At 42.5% G+C, this 19,732-nt stretch overlaps 1 protein-coding gene across 2 annotated transcripts in view; it reads right to left on the bottom strand.

Moving 5' to 3' along the window:
- LIN28B (lin-28 homolog B) overlaps window positions 1-288 on the bottom strand; it is a 100,241-nt gene extending 99,953 nt beyond the window's left edge. For both annotated transcript variants that reach the window (XM_057404678.1, XM_057404679.1), the window contains exon 1: window positions 178-288. The gene's annotated coding sequence lies outside the window, so the exon portion shown is untranslated. The remainder of the gene's footprint in view (window positions 1-177) is intronic.
- Between the last annotated feature and the right edge of the window lie 19,444 nt (window positions 289-19,732).

The raw sequence follows: 19,732 nt of genomic DNA, 5'->3' as shown, positions 1-19,732 counted from the left end.
CCGAAGCCAGCCGCAACTTTTCCTCCGGCACCAGGAAAAGACACCTGGCCCCCACTATCCCCCTCAACCCGTAGCCGCCCAGGACCGGCGGGAGGCGGACCCGCGGGGCGCCCGGGCAGGTGCGGCGCCAGCGGGAGGACGATACCCGCGGAGGAGAGGTGAAGGGAACTCTCTTACCTCCCGCACGCCATGGTGGCCGGGCTAAGCGGGGCTGCGGCTGCCGCGGTGGGGAAGCGAGCGCAGGGGCTGGGGGCGCGCACCCACCGACGGGCACCCCCGAGGGCTCTGACTTCCCGAGCAGCTGGGAGGACGGAACGGAGGAGGAGCAGGAGAAAGCCAGCCGCAGCGGCAGGAGGGAACCGGTGTTCACGCCGGGAAGCCGGCGGCATCCAGCGAGGAGGGGCGGCGGCTGTGGCGGGCAGACACGGCCCCGGCGCTGGCTCACGCCGCAGCCGCCGCGCACCTGCCCGCTGCCTGCCGCCCTCCCCGCCGGCGGGCGGGAGGGAGGAAGCCAGGCGGCTACGCGCGGGGGCGCTCGAGGGCAGCGCGAGCCGGAGGGCGGGGCGGCACCGCCCGCGCCCCCCGGGAGCCGCCCGCTCGCTGCCCTGGCAGCGCCCCCCAGCGGCGCGGTCTGCCCCTGCTTCGCCGACCGCCTTCCCGCCGCGCCCGCACGGCCTGCCCCGCTCACCGCGCCCGGCCAACCTCCTCCCTTCACAGAGCGTGGAGGCGCCTCCTTGTCTCACCGCCGGCGCGCGTGGTGGAGGTCATGTGGCTCCCGTGGCTGCATCTGGCTCCATCACAACGAGGGCTGGACTCGCCAGTCGGGTCCGCTTGCGCTGCTGTGTGCTTGCAAAATGCCGCGGGCCGGTAGTGCTTTGCTCTTGTGTGGAGGATCTCGCCCAGCAGAACACCAGCTGCTGCAGCCGTGACATGCTGGTGGTGTGTCTTAGTCCTCATGATGTGCCGCCCACATCAGCAAAGCAGGCGTCTGGTGTACAACTGTTTTGTCAGGAGCTTGTCACTTTCCACTTGTCTTGAACCATGACTGGGTTCTTTTCCCAGCACGTGAGGCTTCTAGCACGTTCTGTTTATCCCCAATGATAGTTTATGTACCGTCATGGACAGGTTTCATCCAAGTGTACGTAGTACATTGTTCTTGAAATAACAGGGTTAACTAAGCTGGGGTACCTATGGATTAGTGTTCCACATCTTTTTCCCACCCATCCCCTCTGCACAGGCTCCAGCACTCCACAGTTCCCACAGGCACTACTGAAATGGAGATGGTTCCCAGCGGTGTGTACGTTAGCAAGTTTACCAGGCACTTGTGCTAAGGATTAGCCAAGTGGTAAGTTAAGCAGTGTGTAACTGGTGAAGTCACACCGTTTTTTCTCCGTGTCCAGCAGACACAGATTAGCAGTCCCTTTTATCTGACCTCTGATTTTCATGACACTTAGCATCTTCATGTTGAATTTGGCTGAAATTGTAGAAAGGGTTTAAAAGGTTTTTGGGAGCAAAGAGGTGGATACTGTATGCAATTGTATTAAGGGACAGAGATAAACACGGGGCACGTGCAAAGGGCGTCTTTTTGAGTTGCTTATTTCCTGCTCTGTAGTAAGCCCAGTTCATGTAGGTTTCTATCACTAGGTATTAGTATGCCAGCCTTGATCACAACTTCCCATACTTGGGCTTTCCTGGATTTAATTTTTGAGGCTTCTGTAAGACTTTCAAGAATTTATCAGCACTTTTTGTGGGCAATGAAGGGCCCATTTAGTGCTAAAATACTTACTGTGCATTGCTTTTTGACTTCTTTTTCACACACAAAAAAATCTATACAGAGTTCTGCTCTGTGATCTTAGCCTGAGATTAAAGAAGCTTTGGCTCTGAAGGCCTCAAGCCTTCAGATACTGTGCCTTACGTAGGTGAGAAAGATTTTGCATTGCACAGAGAAATATTTTCAAGGCTCACGATTGAGTCTTGTGCAGTGAGTCACCAAATGATGCTGACCCACTTAGACTTTGTGGACTGTTGTGGTTTAAGCCCAGCTGGCAGCTAAGTACCATGCTGCAGCCCGCTGACTCCCACCCCTCCTCCCTTAAGTGGGATGGGAAGGAAAATCAGAGGAAATGTAAAAACCCACTGGTTGAAATAAGAACAGTTTAACAATTACAATAAAAAGTAAAATACAATAAGAAGAAATAGGGAGGAAGGAGTAAAACAAGTGAAGCACAGTACAATTGCTCACCACTTCTGACTGATGCCCATCACATCCTTGAGCAGTGATCAGCCCCTCCTGGCCAACTCCCCCCAGTTTATATACCGGGCATGATGTGCTGTGGTATGGAATACCCCTTTGGCTAGTTTGGGTCAAGTGTCCTGTCTCTGCTCCCTCCCAGCTTCTTGTGACCCTCCTCACTGGCAGAGCATCAGAAACTGAAAAGTCCTTGATCAGAGTAAACATTACTTAGCAGCAACTAAAATATCGGTGCGTTATCAACCTTACTCTCAGACTAAAGCCAAAACACAGTGCTGCACCAGCTAATAGGAAGACAAGTAACTATCCCAGCCAAAACCAGGACAGACTTATCCAGGTGCAGATCCAGGTGCAGCTCTAAAAAGTTACTTTGTTCATGTTTTCCAGATGAGCTTTAAGTAGCTGCATTTTGTTAGCACTCCTAATATTTAACTCTGTTACCTAAAATCTAGTGTGCATATAAATATTTGCACTCTATGTGCATATAAATATAAATAAATGTAGCTCAATATATAGCTAGATTACCCTAAAACAGCTCTAGCTATACGTTGTAATAATGTGATCTTTTCTGAAAAACAAAAAACAAAACCATAGTCAGAACTTGATTTCTCACGTAATTTTCTGTTTATTTGTAATAGATGAGGAAGAGTTCCTTCCTGCTCCCTGGTGTTTGTGCTGAGATATTTTTGCAGAAGAGGAAACCTACCCACCTGCGTGGTTTTTGTACCCTCAGCATATGGCATAATTAATTTTATAGCAAGTTTATAAAGCAAGTTATATGTGGAACATAAGCAGAATTGAACTCTTCCAGTAAATAACTGATGTACAAAATTTGAAAGGCTATGAAATCATGGCACATTCTTTTCTATTACTTTCCATTTCTCGGGATCTTTGTCACTGGGCTCATTCATGGGGTTTCCCCTGAGAGCTTGGTGAAACATTTGTTTCTTCCTACACAGATTAAACAGTTCTAGGCATTTTCATGAGGTCCGAGATTTTCTTCTTGGGTGACCTGTTAAAATGACCTGCCATCCCTCGTGAAAAAGAAAAGGCGCTGAAGATATTTTGCAAAACAAATTAGTGCTGAAAAAAGCACTTTTAACTTTTAGCACTGTATGTTCCACCCAAAGCAAAGCAAACCAAAACAGTTTAGTCTGTGTTGTGCTGCTAGCAAAAATAATTTCCGGAGTAGTTCATGATTATATGTCAAAAAATCAATAAATATACTATTTTTCTAGTGAGATCTACTGATTTTTTTTCACTTTAGTTAGAAAAAAAAAAAAAAAGAGAAAGAAAAACATTCAGTAAATACCATTTTTCCCCATTCCCTAATGGTGTCTCCAACTGTGGGAAATATTCGTTGAACATTTGAAAAGGAGCTGAGACATTGATTGTTGGGGGGGAATTGCTGATGTTCTGGGTAACAGCTTCTCTAGCACATTCCAGCGTTTTGGAAACTAGCGTTAGACCTAGAATGGTTGTTCCTATTCCACCTAACTACTACTCAGACCAGAGACTACATTTACTCATTTTATCACACAGAGAGAGTGTTCTAGTCCCACAGCTTTGTGCTGCCTTGTGTTTCTCATCCTTCCACATTTATTCTCTTGGTGTTTGTTTCAACCATGCTATGTTTTCTCCCCCGATGTTATCATCTCCCATTCACTAGTCTTGCTTTATGCCAGCTGAATCAGGGTCTGAGTAGGCACTTCCTGGAGATTGTGTATAGGTTTATCTGCAATATTTCTATGAACTGTTTTTTGTTATAAGTGGGTGTGTTTGTGTCGACCATTACTAAAATTGTCTAAAAATTTCCCATTATATAACAGTTTTCCAGTTGCTTATGTCTTTGGCAAGCCAGCTCTTCGATACGAAATTTTTCATGCCTTCTATAGGCTGTTTACATTTTTTCCCCAGATTAAAAAAAGTAATTTTATATATGTACATATTTGGTCCATGTTAAGATATTATTTTTATCAAAATGATAGGTCCTGACATTTAGAGCAGGCACTCCAGATCTGGTGTAATGTCAGGAAAATGCCTTTTGTTGTTTGTGTGGGTACTCTGTCCGGATCTGGCTGAGCTACAGCCCTTTCCACACTGCAGTTTGCACACACTAAGAGGCTTTCTCAAAAGCTAAAATCTACAAAGCCCTGGTCCAACAAACACCCAAGTAATTTCTAACACTGAATGCTGAGCAGCCTATGTGCACTGGGTCTTCTACAGCAGCCGGGTAGTTCATATACATACTCCCCCTCCTTGCCTGGGGTTACAGGATCTCAGAGAAAGCTTTCCATGAATGCTTTTAGCTGCTCCTTTTCCCAAACAGGTTCTTGTTTTGGGAACAAGAAAAAGGAATTTCTCTCTCTTGTCCTTTTAGTGACCCTACTGCTAGCACCCTGGAAGGAAGAAGCTGTCTGAGTCAAATGTTAAAAAAGACAAATGCAAGACCAGGATGAGAGAAAAAAAATAGAGTCAGAGGAAGAATCCCCTGAGATTAGGACTGTTCAAGGGGCAAAAAGCTAAGTCTAGAAATGGGAGTGGAGACAGAGGCTCACTGCCCAAGAGCATTTCACCTCATATCAACATGTTTATTTGCCAGCATAGTGTAATCCACAATATGTGAAGTATGAGTTGATGAAGACCAGGGTTACTGTTGCCTGAAAGAGCTGTCATGTGTGTCTGTGGGAAGTAACAGCATCTCTCCTACTAGTTGTGAGGGGCAGGGACTGGGAGTATGCGTGAGGGAGACTGACTGCCATGAAGGGAATGTGGGAAGTTAGTGGGCGAATAGGATGCACTAAAAGAAGGAAGAGAAAAAGGGTGTGGGAATGCAGTGGAGAAGGAAAAAAAAAGTATTTCTACGTTTCTCTGCAAAATGGGGATTACAAAAGTGTTGAGATAGATTTGATAAGGAACTGTGGTAGACGAATGCAGGACAGAAACATGGAAGAATTGTGGGAATGGAAATGGCACACAGCTGGTGTGTGGCGGTCCTGTGTGCACCCCTTTTCTAGGTGTGTGGCTGCCTGGGCTCAGGGCCAGTGTAAAGATAGTAAAGTTGGTAGCCTTGAAAGAAAATGCTAGAAGAAACCTCAGTAAGGGCCTGCTGCTCCTTTGCTCACAAGCTGTTTTCAAGCTGAGGCTCTCACCCTTGTTCCCAGCTAAAGCTCCATTGCAGGTGTGCTGCAGCCACAGCCATGCCTGTTGATCTGCACCCTGAGAGGTGACAGGCTTGACCTTGGACCTGCCTCATCATCTGGCTACTTGGACTCTTGGCTGCCACTAACAGACCTGCTCTGCACCCTTGTCAGCGAGGTTCCTGCATCATCTGTGGCTCCTGGCTCCCTTTCCCCAGTAGAGCAGATCCTTGCCACTGCGGACTCGCTGTGGACCTTTTCCTACAGGTTCATGTTCCACCAGTGGTCTTAGGAGCAGTAATGAAGTTAAGATTGCAGTAAGATCGCTCCTTTAGCTTTGGAAGTTGCATACCAGGTATATATCCTTATGGGCTCAAGCCTGGTGATAAATCACATGACTACCATATATTCCATGTAACTCCCTTGTAATTTTTTTTTTTTTCAATACATCAAGTCTACTGTTAATCAAAGGAAAATTACTGCAGTTGCAAAGCTGTGTGTTTCCTGCATGCTCACAGCAAAACTGATACAAGATGTGCTATAGAAGGACCCTGGTGAGGGTCTTGTTTTCTGTTTCCTTTTCCCCAGAACTGCTCATGCTGATGCCAGAGCACTGGTTGTGCACAGTCGATGAAGTGGTTTTGTGCCAACCAGGCCATGCCGAAACAATTAGTGTCAGGCTGTGGTTGGGCAACTGTCATTAGACCAAAGCCAAGCCCTAGTATGCAGATTGCTTTTGGTGTGGTTGCAGGGATAACTGGTTTAAAACCTTCTATGGTTGTGAGATATACCAGGCTAGTTAGTCACAGGGTCAGAAAATGAGCCCTGTACTGTTTTATTTATCTGTATAGACATGGCCTTTGGGTCTTAACCCCACAATGAGTTTGGTGGGAGGAGGGGAAGAAAGGTCTCTACTATGAGGACCCCTTTTGTAAGAGCCAGCTCCAAACAAAAGACTAATAATTGAGTGGTTGCTGGTCTGATTTGCTTCTGTATTTTACATTATACTGTCACTGAAGAAAAAAAGGTAGTAGGGAAGGGATAAGAGCTCAGGTCTCCTTGTGTCCAGCTGATTACCCAGTGGTAGTTTGTGGCTGAATTTTTAAGCATTTATTCTACTTCTGATCCCAGCATTCTGACTCCTGTTTGGTCCAGTTCAAACAGAAAGGTTTGAGCACACTCCTCCACAGAATAATTATCAGTGTGTGGTTATGGCACTTCTTTTTAGAAAGGCAAATTAATATGTAGCTTTTCATCTAATGCTCATCGAAAGCACAGCAAGGAGTCAGGTGCAGGAGGAAGGGTTTATGGTGAAGCTGAATTAGTGCACAAGATCTAGAGGCTTAGACAATTATTTCAAAAGGACCACATTTATGTAAAAATACTTTTTTAGGAATTCAGTGACATATACTTGGTTAACCATTGACATTTTAATGTTTTTTATAAATCAATATGTGTAGCCTTTCAGAATAACAACCATAAGAAAATGTTAGATTAACATTAAGAATAAATTTTATTTTGATATGACTGAGACTGCTCTGTGGGTTTTATTGCATTACACTATATGCAGTTTTCATCAGCTCGAACTGTCTGGCTCTTTATAGCAGCTTGATTTAAGGAGTTTGAACTAGTTTCCTCAGGGAACTGCAGTCTCAAAAAATTGAATTGTTAGCTGGTAGGAAAAAATTACAGAACATTTTTCAAAGTATATACTGGTGAAGAAAGGAAATGATTACTTGGAGTTGGGGGCGTAGAGTGAGAAAGTGTCTGCCTCATGCGTCTGTGGGTGGTAAGCCACAGTTGGTGTATACATTTACCTTGTTTCTTCATCTACCGTTACTCCAATCACAAGAACTAATTACAGTCATTTAGGTCAGCATCTCTCTATTCTATTGAATATTGAAAAAATCAGGTAGAGAAGTTAACATGATTTAGAAGGCGCTTCTCTGCATCTCCACTGGACTAGAATAATGCACACCTAGAATAATAATTTCCAAGCATTCATTTTCAGCATCACTTTTGTTGTTATCATGAATTTAAAGAGTGATACCTGAATTAATAAGCAAGGCTTAAAGTGCTCAAAAATACTGTCTCAAAAGGTTTTGTTTTACTCCTGGTTTACCTCTGCCACTCCAGTTCAAGTCAATCAGAATTTATGTGTAGAATAATTGCAGACATAAACCACATTGCTAAAGGGTGAACTGATTGAAAGTGATGCTGGTTCAAATGGAGACTGCTTTCATATGTCTTCCTTCATATTCCTCATACTCCTTTAAATAAATAAATAAGACAGAGGAAATAGAAACATGGAGTTTTAATAGATTTTGAGTTATTTTCTGACTTTAAAAGTCAGTATAGTTTAAATCCCATTGTACTTGCTATCACAACTAATTTGGAAAACAATTAGGCACACAGAGCGCAAGCTGAAATATAAGAGGGGAAGGATGCATGGAATGGAGATCTTAGCAAATCCTACTTATTTAATCTTTTCTATGCGCAAAAAAAAAAAAAAAAAAAAAGGATGGCTAACATCCAGAGATAAAAAACACAGAACGAAGAGAGAAAAAGAGGAGTTCCTTGGCCAACGTAAAACCTGATCTAGGAAGTGGAGGATCAGCCTGCTGTGGGAACAGAAAGATCTCAGGACTTTTTCCAACAAATTCTAAAGTATAAATAACAAAGACATGTCTGAGGCTCAAAATAAAGCGAGCAAATCAGCTACAGAATGGCGATGGAGGCAAAGATTCTTTGTGCAATCAGGGAAGAACTACTGTTGATGAAAAGCTGGGGAGAGAAACTGGAGCATCAAAAATCTGACAATCACTGAATGACGAAATAGTGTGAGTACTGGCAGTATCTGGCTGGTTAATGAAGCCATTGAAAAGAAGACTCCATGCCAGAGCCAGGTGGATGTGGGGCAAGAAGGGAAGCAGGGCTGACACTGAGTGGCTGGAAAGCTGGGCGATTAACTTTGAATTTATAAAAAACATCCAGGTGTCTGGCATTTTTGTCTCTTGGGAACAGAGCACTGGCATAATCTGATTGATACTCTGAAGTACTCTGAAGTTACTAGGCTTAATAATACAGGCTACTAAGGTGCAGAGCTAAATCCATTGCTAGAAGAACTCTACTACAGGAAATGGAAGTATCAAAGAAATTATTCTGGTCCACCAGTACTGCAATTTATATAGATGGATGTGTGTTTAAGTACCAAGTGCGTAACTTCTACCTTTAAACCCTGTCCTTCTCCCCAAGCAGTTCATCTGTACTTAGAATCATAGAGTAGTTAGGGTTGGAAAGGACCTTAAGATCATGTAGTTCCAAGCCCCCTGCCATGGGCAGGGATAGCTCACCCTAGACCATGTCACCCAAGGCTCCATCCAACCTGGGCTTGAACACTGCCAGGGATGGAGCATTCACAACCTCCCTGGGCAACCCATTCCAGTGCCTCACTACCCTAACAGGAAAGAATTTCCTCCTTATATCCAATCTAAACTTCCCCTGTTTAAGTTTTAAACCATTACCCCTTGTCCTGTCACTACAGTCCCTAATGAAGAGTCCCTCCCCAGCATCTCTATAGGCCCCCTTCAGATACTGGAAGGCTGCTATGAGGTCTCCACGCAGCCTTCTCCAGGCTGAACAGCCCCAACTTTCTCAGCCTGTCTTCATACGGGAGGTGCTCCAGTCCCCTGATCATCCTCGTGGCCTTTCTCTGGATTTGTTCCAGCGGTTCCATGTCCTTTTTATGTTGAGGACACCAGAACTGCACACAATACTCCAGGTGAGGTCTCACAAGAACAGAGTAGAGGGGCAGGATCAGCTCCTTCGACCTGCTGGTCACACTCCTTTTGATGCAGCCCAGGATACGGTTGGCTTTCTGGGCTGCAAGTGCACACTGAAGCTGGCTCATGTTCATTTTCTCATCGATCAACACCCCCAAGTCCTTCTTTGCAGGGCTGCTCCGAATCTCTTCTCTGCCCAACCTGTACCTGTCCCTGGGATTGCTCCAACCCAGGGGTAGGACCTTGCACTTGGCATGATTAAACTTCATGAGGTTGGCATCAGCCCACCTCACAAGCGTGTCAAGGTCCCTTTGTATGGCATCCTTTCCCTCCAGCATATCACGTCAGCCACACATCCTTCATCTAAGGAGCTGAAAGCTGCTCTTTTTCTGTGTTTCTTTAAGAGCCTGTTTTCATGTGATAGAGTATCCCTTGCTAATCCTAGCTCTATTTTAATTTATCAAAATTAAAAGAGAGTGTCCTATTCCTCTTTTATTACCAAGAGATTAAAATGGAAGTGACACAAATCAGTGGAGAGACTTTTCCACCCCTACACATATGATAGATTAGTCATACTGGAAAATTTTACCCTGTAAGCTAGTGTGGAAGAATCTAATTGTTTTTGAATTATTATGATGAAAGCACATTCATATATAATTTTCAGGTTATTTATTAGCAGTGGCTGCTTGTGACCCTAATTAAAGTAATAGTTGCAGGTGACCCAAAAGTAATGGAAGAACGATCATTTCCTGTGGCCCAGTTTCATGAATGCATTATCTGCCTTTAAACCTAGACTCCTGCATTGGGAACAATAACATGCCGACACTGTCTAATGAAATCAGCCTCAACTGCCGTGACCTTTGGTTTACTCAACCTTTTGCTTCTATTGTTAATTATACGTGCATTATAGTTAGAGGAGATGATTTGATCATTATTAAAAGCCTATCAACCTTGCTTTCTTCCGAAGAAAAGGGAAAAGCTAACAAAAAAGCCTGGAAATAAGTAAAGGGATAAAGCATTCATTAGAGAGATGAAAACTGAACTTTCTTGAGCTGGAAACAGTGAAGAGTTACAAAGCAAGTAGAGGGTAAGGCATTCTGAGAAAGAGCAGAAGATATTTGCTGATATATGTAGGGTTTGTACTTGATCCATTTTTTAACTTGCATAATCCAGTGTAACACCAACAAAAGACTACAAACTGACAGTCCTCTGAAAGAGAATCAGATACACAATACTTGCACAGTAGGGAAATCGCTGTGTTCTTTCGAGATACCAACATCTTTTGGTCTTTATTTAGAGGATCTGTTTTCAAAAATAAGAGTACATTTTGGAAGTGGGTATAGTCTAGATTACACAATAACTGTCTCAGAACTAGCTCCTTGTTCTCTTTCCAGGTCTGGTCTTTTTTCATAGGCATACCTTCTCATGCAACAAAATTTGCGCCCTTCACTAAGCTGGAAGGGTCACTGAAAAGAAGTATTCTGCCTCAAGCTGATTCTGGCACAGGCAGTGTCTTCCTTCACTGGGAACTGGCCTAGGGAATGGGCATAGCTGAAGTACGTTTTCTTTCCAGGTAGCTCTGTCCCATAGTTGTGATTCATTGTGCAAGTGAAAGAGAATGAGCTGGGTGGGAAGAGGAGGAAAACAACCCCACCTGTTATGTCTGATATAGTCCCTGACTTACTGTGTTCAAAAGGCAGGAACAGGGTCCCTTCCCACCTCAGCAACTCTTGTGATTCTGTGATCTATGGAAATGAGGCCACTTGTGTTCTAACCTCAGTAGTTCTGGTAAAAAAAAACAAATCTAAACAAAAGACAGGATATTGAAAGACATTTGCTTGATCCTGAAAAGATTCACAGATTAATTTAGCATTAAAGAGAAAGAGAAGGAAGAAGTTAGCAAATGAAGGGAAAGAGGAAAATGTATCAAGGTGGAAACACCTAACAAGGCAAACTAGTAGAAATGAGACTGTTCCATAATAAACATGGGGTGTAATAAGCACTAAATAAAGGGATCCTGCAGAAGATGGACAGCAGAAAATGTACATTACAAACCCAGAAATATATAACTATTAACATGAGGTAAGAGTTTAATAATAACGAAATAGCAACAAAAATACTTAACTCAGATGATGCCTGTCTTCCAGAGGTCTTCAGGGACTTCCACAAAAACAAAACGAAGCATAAACACACACCTGGGAGAGAAGAGGTTTGGTGCAGAAACAGAACATTTTGCTAAAGGAAGCTCTATTACAGATGTTTTTAGTGCTGGAAATAAGACATAAGCAAAAAGTGAATTGCAGCCTTCAAAATGAAGCTAAGCACAAACACAATCAGAGCCAGCATAAATAGCAGAAATCATTCAACATTAAAAATTAAATATAAACACAAACTCTGACCTGAGGGCAGATATCTGCAGCTCAGCTGGAGCTGTATGTAGCTGCGTCTGGGTGCCCAAAGCTTGCAAGATCAGTGCTCAGGAAAGTCTGCATCAAAATTAAGGAAAACAATAAAAACTTAAGTTCTTCTTATCATAGGTTAAGAACTCCCCTCTCCAAGTCACTTGAGTAACTCCATGCTGTCTCAGTAGAGTTTATAATGTTGGAATATGATAAAGTTAGTGCAATTAAAGTGCATTGTGCAAATTTGAGCTAATCAAGTAAGCAGGAAATTGTCTGCTGAATTCAGACAATGGTTTTAAAATGGTCCCTCAAACATATTTTTGGGAGCAGAGGTAACCAGTGTGGCTATCTTGCTCTCTGTCTTTCAGTTGAAAATAAAAAAAAAAGCAAAACTGGAAAGTCCTTTGTTTTCTGCATAGTGCAGAGCACAGAGCTTTAAAGAGCTCATTGTCATGGAGTGGGAAACTATTCCCTTTCTCCAATCTGCTCATATCAAACAGTGATATACCATATATTGTGATATATAAATCACTAGGAAATGTGTTAATCAAATAAGTCCTACTGGAACAGAATAAACGGTGCACGTCAGGATCAACAGGCTCCATGTTGTTCTCTTCCTTGTGGCCAGTTGACTTAGGGTAGTCAAGCCAAGCTCTGTGTTCTTAAACTCTCTAGATTTCAAACAGTGGCAAGACACAACCTTGTAATTGGAAATGGTATGCTTCCCGCACCCCCCTCTTTGCCAACTTCTGAGCTGTGCCCTAAAATTGCTGAGAAAAGAGCCAGTTGGTTCAGTGTTGGTGTAGATGAGTAAGCTCCTGTATTCAGACCTATCTTCTGGCACTGGTTAGTTTACTACTGTATGTGCATCCACATGTTTTCATCACAGTATGTGAATGCCTCGTAGCCATTAATGAATTTGATTTCTTATGACAGCCATGAAAGAAAAAGAAGTATTCTTCTAATTTTACAGATAATGGATATAGACTGAAAAACCAAACCATTTTCTTGTTGTTGCTAATGGCTATATGCCTGAGTTGGAAAATGAACTACCACCATTTTATTTTTAGCCTAGTAGCCTATTCATTAAACTGTTTTCTTATAAAGTAAAACCATAAAAAGTCAAGTAAGTTAAATTTGACTATACAAATTTAGAGATTAATTAGATCATTAGCAGAGCTGAAACAACTGAACATTTAAAGATTTACTGTAGATTACAGAGATTGGAATAAATATCAACTTTGAATGATGATCTGAATGTACATCTGAGCATATCACGTATAAAATTTTACATTTAAGACTGTGTTCAGCTTTGCATTAAGCCAAAGGGAATCAACAGATCTGACCTGATAAAATAAGAAAAAGTTGCTGCAGCTTTCATCACCTTTCAGTTAAAAAACCAAAAATGTTTACACATTTTGTTATAACTTCTACACCACTGATATACTAAGTCATCATATTCTAGTTCTTTGAGTTCTTTGTAGGGATGATCTGAATTGAGGTAAAGCCTCAATCTGCTATTGAGGTAAAGCCTCAGTATGCTATAAATAAAAAAAAAAAAAAATCTAAAATTTACAGTGCACCAAACACAAATTTGTCAAACACAAGATATCTTAAGTGGAGGGGAGTGAACACCACTGTAAGTATATGAAATAAATATCCTGTGTCAAGAAAACTAGGGTGAATATTTGACTGGTTTTGAAAAAAAAAAGTGTCAATTTTAAAAGATAAAGGTTACAAAGTTACAGATTAGGCACAGCATAATTAGTTACACTTACTTGTTAAAATTAAGTAAATTCAGTACCCTAAGTTCATCATAATTAAGTGTTCATTTGGAGTGCCTCATGAGAGTAGTTCAAAAGTCCTTGAATGACAGAATAATTTTTTGATAGCTTAGGAAGTTTTTTTTTATTTATTGGTTACTGCTTTAAGATGATAATCAGATAAGATCAGTGTTCTCCTAATCATACATGCTACAGTACAAGTAGCAGTAGTACTTGTCACTTAGTATCCTTCCAGTGAGTTACTTTTGGTACTCACAGAAATACAGCCTCACTCTAGGGATACAGAAATTAAGACATAAAAGAATAAATTGCACAGCATCACTCAGTGAATTAGTGACAATATTAAATGTAGAACCAAATGGCATTTGGGGAATCCATTCTGCCTGTTAAAATCTCTCTCCCCCATGGGAACCGGATTCTCTCACTTTCCTTTTTTTATAGCATGAGAATAAATACATCCCTTAATGAAAGGCTTCAGAGAAAAGAATTTTTCTCAAAGTTTGTTAACCACAAGTCTCACTGCCTTTCTAAAAATATAATTGCCAACCTGAGGAAAAGTCAAGAAAGCCTAGAGAACTGTCTCCCTCAAGCTTGCTCTTTTCTTAGCATAGGTAACAAATACTGTGATTCACTTACTTCAGCTTGATGGCATGCTGGGTATGTTCCTTAACAACTAATAGTGGAACCCTCAGAGGAAAATTAAATGGAAGCCAAAACACAATGAGGAGTTTTCTGTAACTCCTTAATAGATAAAGATACAAAACACTTCCTACCCTTCATTATGGTCCTTCCCAGGTCTGGATATCTAACTCTGCTTATAAATTCCTCTGCCATTCAACCATAAACTGACACTTAACAGGGGAAGACAAGTCTCATACTGCTCTTCGGAGCCATCCTATTGTGCTGCGCAAGACCTGGGAACATCTAAATAACAAATATGCTAACACAGCTGGAAGTCCAAAGAAAACAGGATTCCTTTTTTCCTTTTCTTTTGTTTAGCTAACCAATCAGCAACTGTGAGGGGGGCAATAGCAAAAATAAGGAAAGAAAGAGATAAAGGCTTTATCCCATCATTATCTCTAAGGTCAGAAAAAAGAGTCTGTTAAAAACAGAAGAGATTTTCATCTGAGCCTGCAACCTCCTGCACTGATGCATCCTTTAGGCTCTGTTCATGAAAGGTAAGCTGTAGCCATGTGAGCCTTCTGCAACTTTTATTTATTCAAGTGGACCTAGAGCTTAAAAAGTGAGTGGAGCAGGCAGAGAATATGTGAATTAAATTATGTGAGGTGAATTCCTTTGGGTTTTTTCCTATGTGACATCTAAAATGTCAAATCTATTGGTGTAAGGGTTCATGCAAATAGAAGGGAAAAAAGACAGTATCCTCAGTAAAGAGTTTATTAATTCAAAATAAGAATGAAGATTGATAGGAAGGTATCAGGACAATGAGATGACAGCACACCAGTGATCTAACTGTTCTCATATTTCCTGCAGGCATTATGGAAGATGTGTAAGGGACCTATCTGTAAAAGAATAATGAAGTGGCCTTGCAGTTGACAGCTCCTACTAAGTGCAGTGAACAGCATGGGAAGAATTACAAAGTTTATTTATGTTTTGTTGTTGTTGTGTTTTTTTTTCTGTTTCTTTTTTTTTTGTTTGTTATTATTTTAATAAGTAGGTGACGTAGAGCCTGATCTGAGACAGGAACTGACATGTTACTAACGGAGAACTTCATCAACACAAATTGAGTTCAGTGAGGAGGGGTATGTTGAACGGCAGTTGGAGATGCGACAGTACTGCCCCCTTTCAGAGCCAATAGTGCTGTCACCTGCTCTCTCCTGTATTAATATTCCTGCTGAATCCCTGTTGATACAGAAGTGGATTGGGAGCAAATCAAAGTCTTTGAAATGAAACTCCTCTCTCATTCTCCCTTCCTCCCCCACCCCAAGGCACTCCTGACATCCTCCAAATTTGTGTAAAGCTAATTGTTCCTTGTCTCCAGAGACTCCATCAAACAATGCTGCTATTGTCTCAGCCTTCTGATATGTCTACCCCAGGATTCAGCAAGGCAAGTGAAGAGCCTTTCTTCAATACACTTTGAAGAAACAAAATAATCTTTTACCCTTTTCCTATTTACATTATGTATTAAATGAATTTGGACTATTAACTTTCACTGGTACTCACCAAATAAGTCTGTTCTTTGAAAAACCATCAGACCACCGTACAAGTGATGCACAAACTACGCAACGGTTGCCAATCAATTTTGTCCAAAGTTAATTGTCCAACTTCTTATTCTACCTAACCAGGAGGGGTCTAGCTGCAGACCAGATTTTTTGTTGGTCTTGTCCTCTTGGAACCTTGAACAAAACCACATGAGAGCGAGAACTAAATGAAACTTGGAGCAATCATATGCTATGTGTATGAAAGACACCAAAGTAGTTGGAGGCAAATTTTCATGGGGTAAAGTACCACTGTTCTGCTGACTTCTGAACCAATCCATCTATCAATTGTGACCTACATTACAGATTATGTCCTGAGCTTTGAAGTTTCACCACAGCTGTGATCCTCTTGGAAAATTCAAAGATTTGGTTGAACTATGGAAGGGCTGGATACAATACTTTCTCTGTCAAAGAGATACAGAGATAGAGCAAACTTCCAGAGAAGAGGATGATCTGGAGTAGGACATGCCCCTAACCCTTCTCTTTTAAAGGCATTTTTCCAACATTTGTGACACTGATCAATGACAACTTCAAGTACTTTTTTCCTCAAAGGGAGTGTTTATTTGTTCTTCTGCTGTTGCCTGCTAACTGTTTCATCTACCAATAAACTACTACAGGAATTAGATTTTCTAACTACCAAATAGTTAATTTCAATAAGAAAGGATCTGGTGAGCAGAAATACGTTTCATAACTGTGAAATTATTTTCTTGCCCTTCCTATAGTGTCAGTCTTCAAGCTGGTCATCAGCTCTCCTTCATAAAAAACAAACAGAACCCCCTGACCCTTTTAACTTACAAAAGAAGGTTGGAGGTTTGGTGAAATTTACTGGGTTGTTTTGTTGGGTTTTTTTTTTCATTTGGTCTGGGAGGTCACTTTCAAATTCACATCAGCAAAACTCCCAAGATTCCTGCTTACATTTCTGAATTACACCAGATGGCATTGCACTGCCATCAGCACTTGTGGGCACATAATTTGGCACATACATGTTTTCTAATATGATTATTTAAGATCCTACCTTACAAATGAGCTCAAGAATGGGATAGACTGCAGGACATATTTCCAGCATTTCTAGGGACTGTTCTCGTGCTATATTTTGAAACCAAAGTTTCATAGGACTACATTTAAGATGCTCTTTTCCCCTGTAACCAGGAGATTACTTTTTCCATCAAGGTATCTTCCACTAATACACACTGTAACAACTCTATGCATACATTCCAGGCTATTCTGTTCTGGGCTGAGCATTCAATAATTCCACAGATTTGTTCAAAAGAAAGTTGAGGCAATAAAGCCTAGCTGACTAAGATCTTTAAGGTTAAAGTTGTGCTGACAGCAATAATAAGTTAAGCTTATGCCATACTGAAGGGAAAATACTTAAAAAGTACAGGTCTGCACCTGTACAGGCTGATTGGCTAAGCTCTCAGGTAGTTAAAAAGGTAAAAAACCGACCTCCTTCACCCTGTATAGTTTTAGATAGAGTTGTCAGACTCAGAAACATGTATGTTCTGCCAGAGTTTGAAGGAAAGAATGAAAAATAAAATCATTAGAAAAAAAATTAAAAGGGGGGGGGGGGGGAGAAAAATATACGTATGATGAACGGATAGAAAGAAACTGGGCAAACTTGTTCTCCCTGCTCATCTTAAAGACTTGTCAGCATAATAAATAAACTTGGTCTGACTTCATATGCCCAGAACTTGCTACACTGATGCCCATTCTTCTCTAACTCACTTACCAAAAGCCTAATTTAGGGTCCATAGCTGCATAAAGTCAAACTGTCTCAGTCTTGTTGAAGTGAATCATGAGCTTAGTTGACCTGACTTCATCAGTTCCTGAGACGGGTTGTAAGTAGAGACTTTGTTAGGGTATCTTTCTTCCTGGAAACCACTAACCTCTGAAGTCAAAACTCACTTTACACAGCAGCTGAAGCTGGTTTTGTATACCCAAAGTTAATCCAGCTCTGAGCTACAGTAATGATGATACATCCTTTTAAAAACAGGCATGGCGGCTTTACTTTGTTCCTTTAAAACTATTCCTAGCATGTATTCAATTGCATACCTTGGATATGTGACAGGCAAGTATCTGATGAGATGCTATCATAGAATCATAGAATCATTAGGGTTGGAAAGGACCTTAAGATCATCTAGTTCCAACCCCCCTGCCGTGGGCAGGGACACCTCACATTAAACCATATCACCCAAGGCTTCATCCAACCTGGCCTTGAACACTGCCAGGGATGGAGCATTCACAACCTCACTGAGCAACCCATTCCAGTGCCTCACTACCCTAACAGGAAAGAATTTCCTCCTTATATCCAATCTAAACTTCCCCTGTTTAAGTTTTAAACCATTACCCCTTGTCCTGCCACTACAGTCCCTAATGAAGAGTCTCTCCCCAGTATCCTTATAAGCCCTGTTCAGATACTGGAAGGCTGCTATGAGGTCTCCACGCAGCCTTCTCTTCTCCAGGCTGAACAGCCCCAACTTCCTCAGCCTGTCTTCATACAGGAGGTGCTCCAGTCCCCTGATCATCCTCGTGGCCCTTCTCTGGACTTGTTCCAACAGTTCCATGTCCTTTTTATGCTGAGGACACCAGAACTGCACACAATACTCCAGGTGAGGTCTCAGGAAAGCAGAGTAGAGGGGGAGGATCACCTCCTTCGACCTACTGGTCACACTCCTTTTGATGCAGCCCAGGATACGGTTGGCTTTCTGGGCTGTGAGTGCACACTGAAGCTGGCTCATGTTAAGTTTCTCATTGACCAACACCTCCAAGTCCTTCTCCGCAGAGCTGGTCTGAATCTCTTCTCTGCCCAACCTGTACCTGTGCCTGGGATTGCTCCGACCCAGGGGTAGGACCTTGCGCTTGTCATGGTTAAACTTCATGAGGTTGGCATCAGCCCACCTCACAAGTGTGTCAAGGTCCCTCTGGATGGCTTTCCCTTCCCTCCAGTGTATCAACTGAACCACACAGCTTGGTGTCATCGGCAAACTTGCTGAGGGTGCACTCAATCCCACTGTCCATGTCAGCAACAAAGATGCGTCCATCCAGCCAGTTCTTCATCCACCGAGTGGTCCATCCATCAAATTGATGTCTCTCCAATTTAGAGACAAGGATGTCATGTGGGACAGTGTCAAATGCTTTGCACAAGTCCAGATAGATGACATCAACTGCTCTACCCCTGTCCACCAGTTTCATAGCCTCATCATAGAAGGCCACCAAATTGGTCAGGCAGGATTTCCCCTTAGTGAAGCCATGCTGGCTGTCACCAAGCACCTTGCTGTTTTTCATGTGCCTTAGCATGCCTTCCAGGAGAATCTGCTCCAAGAATTTGCCAGGCACAGAGGTGAGACTGACTGGTCTGTAATTCCCTGGGTCATCCATTTTCCCAGTCTTGAAAATGGGGGTTATATTTCCCTTTTTCCAATCATTGGGAACTTCACCTAACTGCCAGATTTTTCAAGTATGATGGACAGTGGCTTAGCAACTTCATTCGCCAGCTCCTTCAGGACCCGTGGATGGATTTCATCAGGACCCATGGACTTGTGCACGTTCAGGTTTTTAAGATGGTCTCGAACCAGATCCTCTCCTATAGTGGTCCCAAGGTCTTCATTGTCACAGTCCCTGCATCTGCCTTCCAAGACTTGGGTGGTGTGGTCAGAGCCTTTGCCAGTGAAGACCAAAGCAAAGAAGTCATTGAGAACCTCAGCCTTCTCCAAATCCTGTGTAGCCAGTTCTCCCAAGAGCTTCCTGAGGGGACCTACGTTGTCCCTAGTCTGTTTTTTATTTGCTATGTACTTGTAGAATCCCTTCCTGTTATCCTTAACATCCCTAGCCAAGTTTAATTCTAACGGGGCCTTAGCTTTCCTAACCTGGTCCATAGCTTCCCAGAAAACATCCCTGTATTCTTCCCAGGCCGCCTGTCCTTGACCTTTTATAAGCCTCTTTTTCCCTTAAATTTTCCTCAGGAGCTCCTTATCCATCCAAGCGGGTCTCCTGGCCCTCCTGCTGCACTTCCTTCTAGTTGGGATACAACACTGCTGAGCTTGTAGCAGGTGATCCTTGAATATCAACCAACAGTCTTGGGCCCTCCTGCCTTCTAGGGCTATATCCCATGGAACCTTCCGAAGCAGGTTCCTGAAGAGGCCAAAGTCTGCTCTTTT

Source organism: Pezoporus wallicus, unplaced genomic scaffold (genome assembly GCF_028554395.1).
Source record: "Pezoporus wallicus isolate ANWC-B61680 ecotype Strahan unplaced genomic scaffold, APGP_CSIRO_Pwel_v1 contig_6923, whole genome shotgun sequence".
In the NCBI taxonomy this organism is placed as follows: domain Eukaryota; kingdom Metazoa; phylum Chordata; class Aves; order Psittaciformes; family Psittacidae; genus Pezoporus; species Pezoporus wallicus.
The sequence above is the reverse complement of the archived record's forward strand: the minus strand, read 5'-3'. Positions and strand labels throughout refer to the sequence as shown.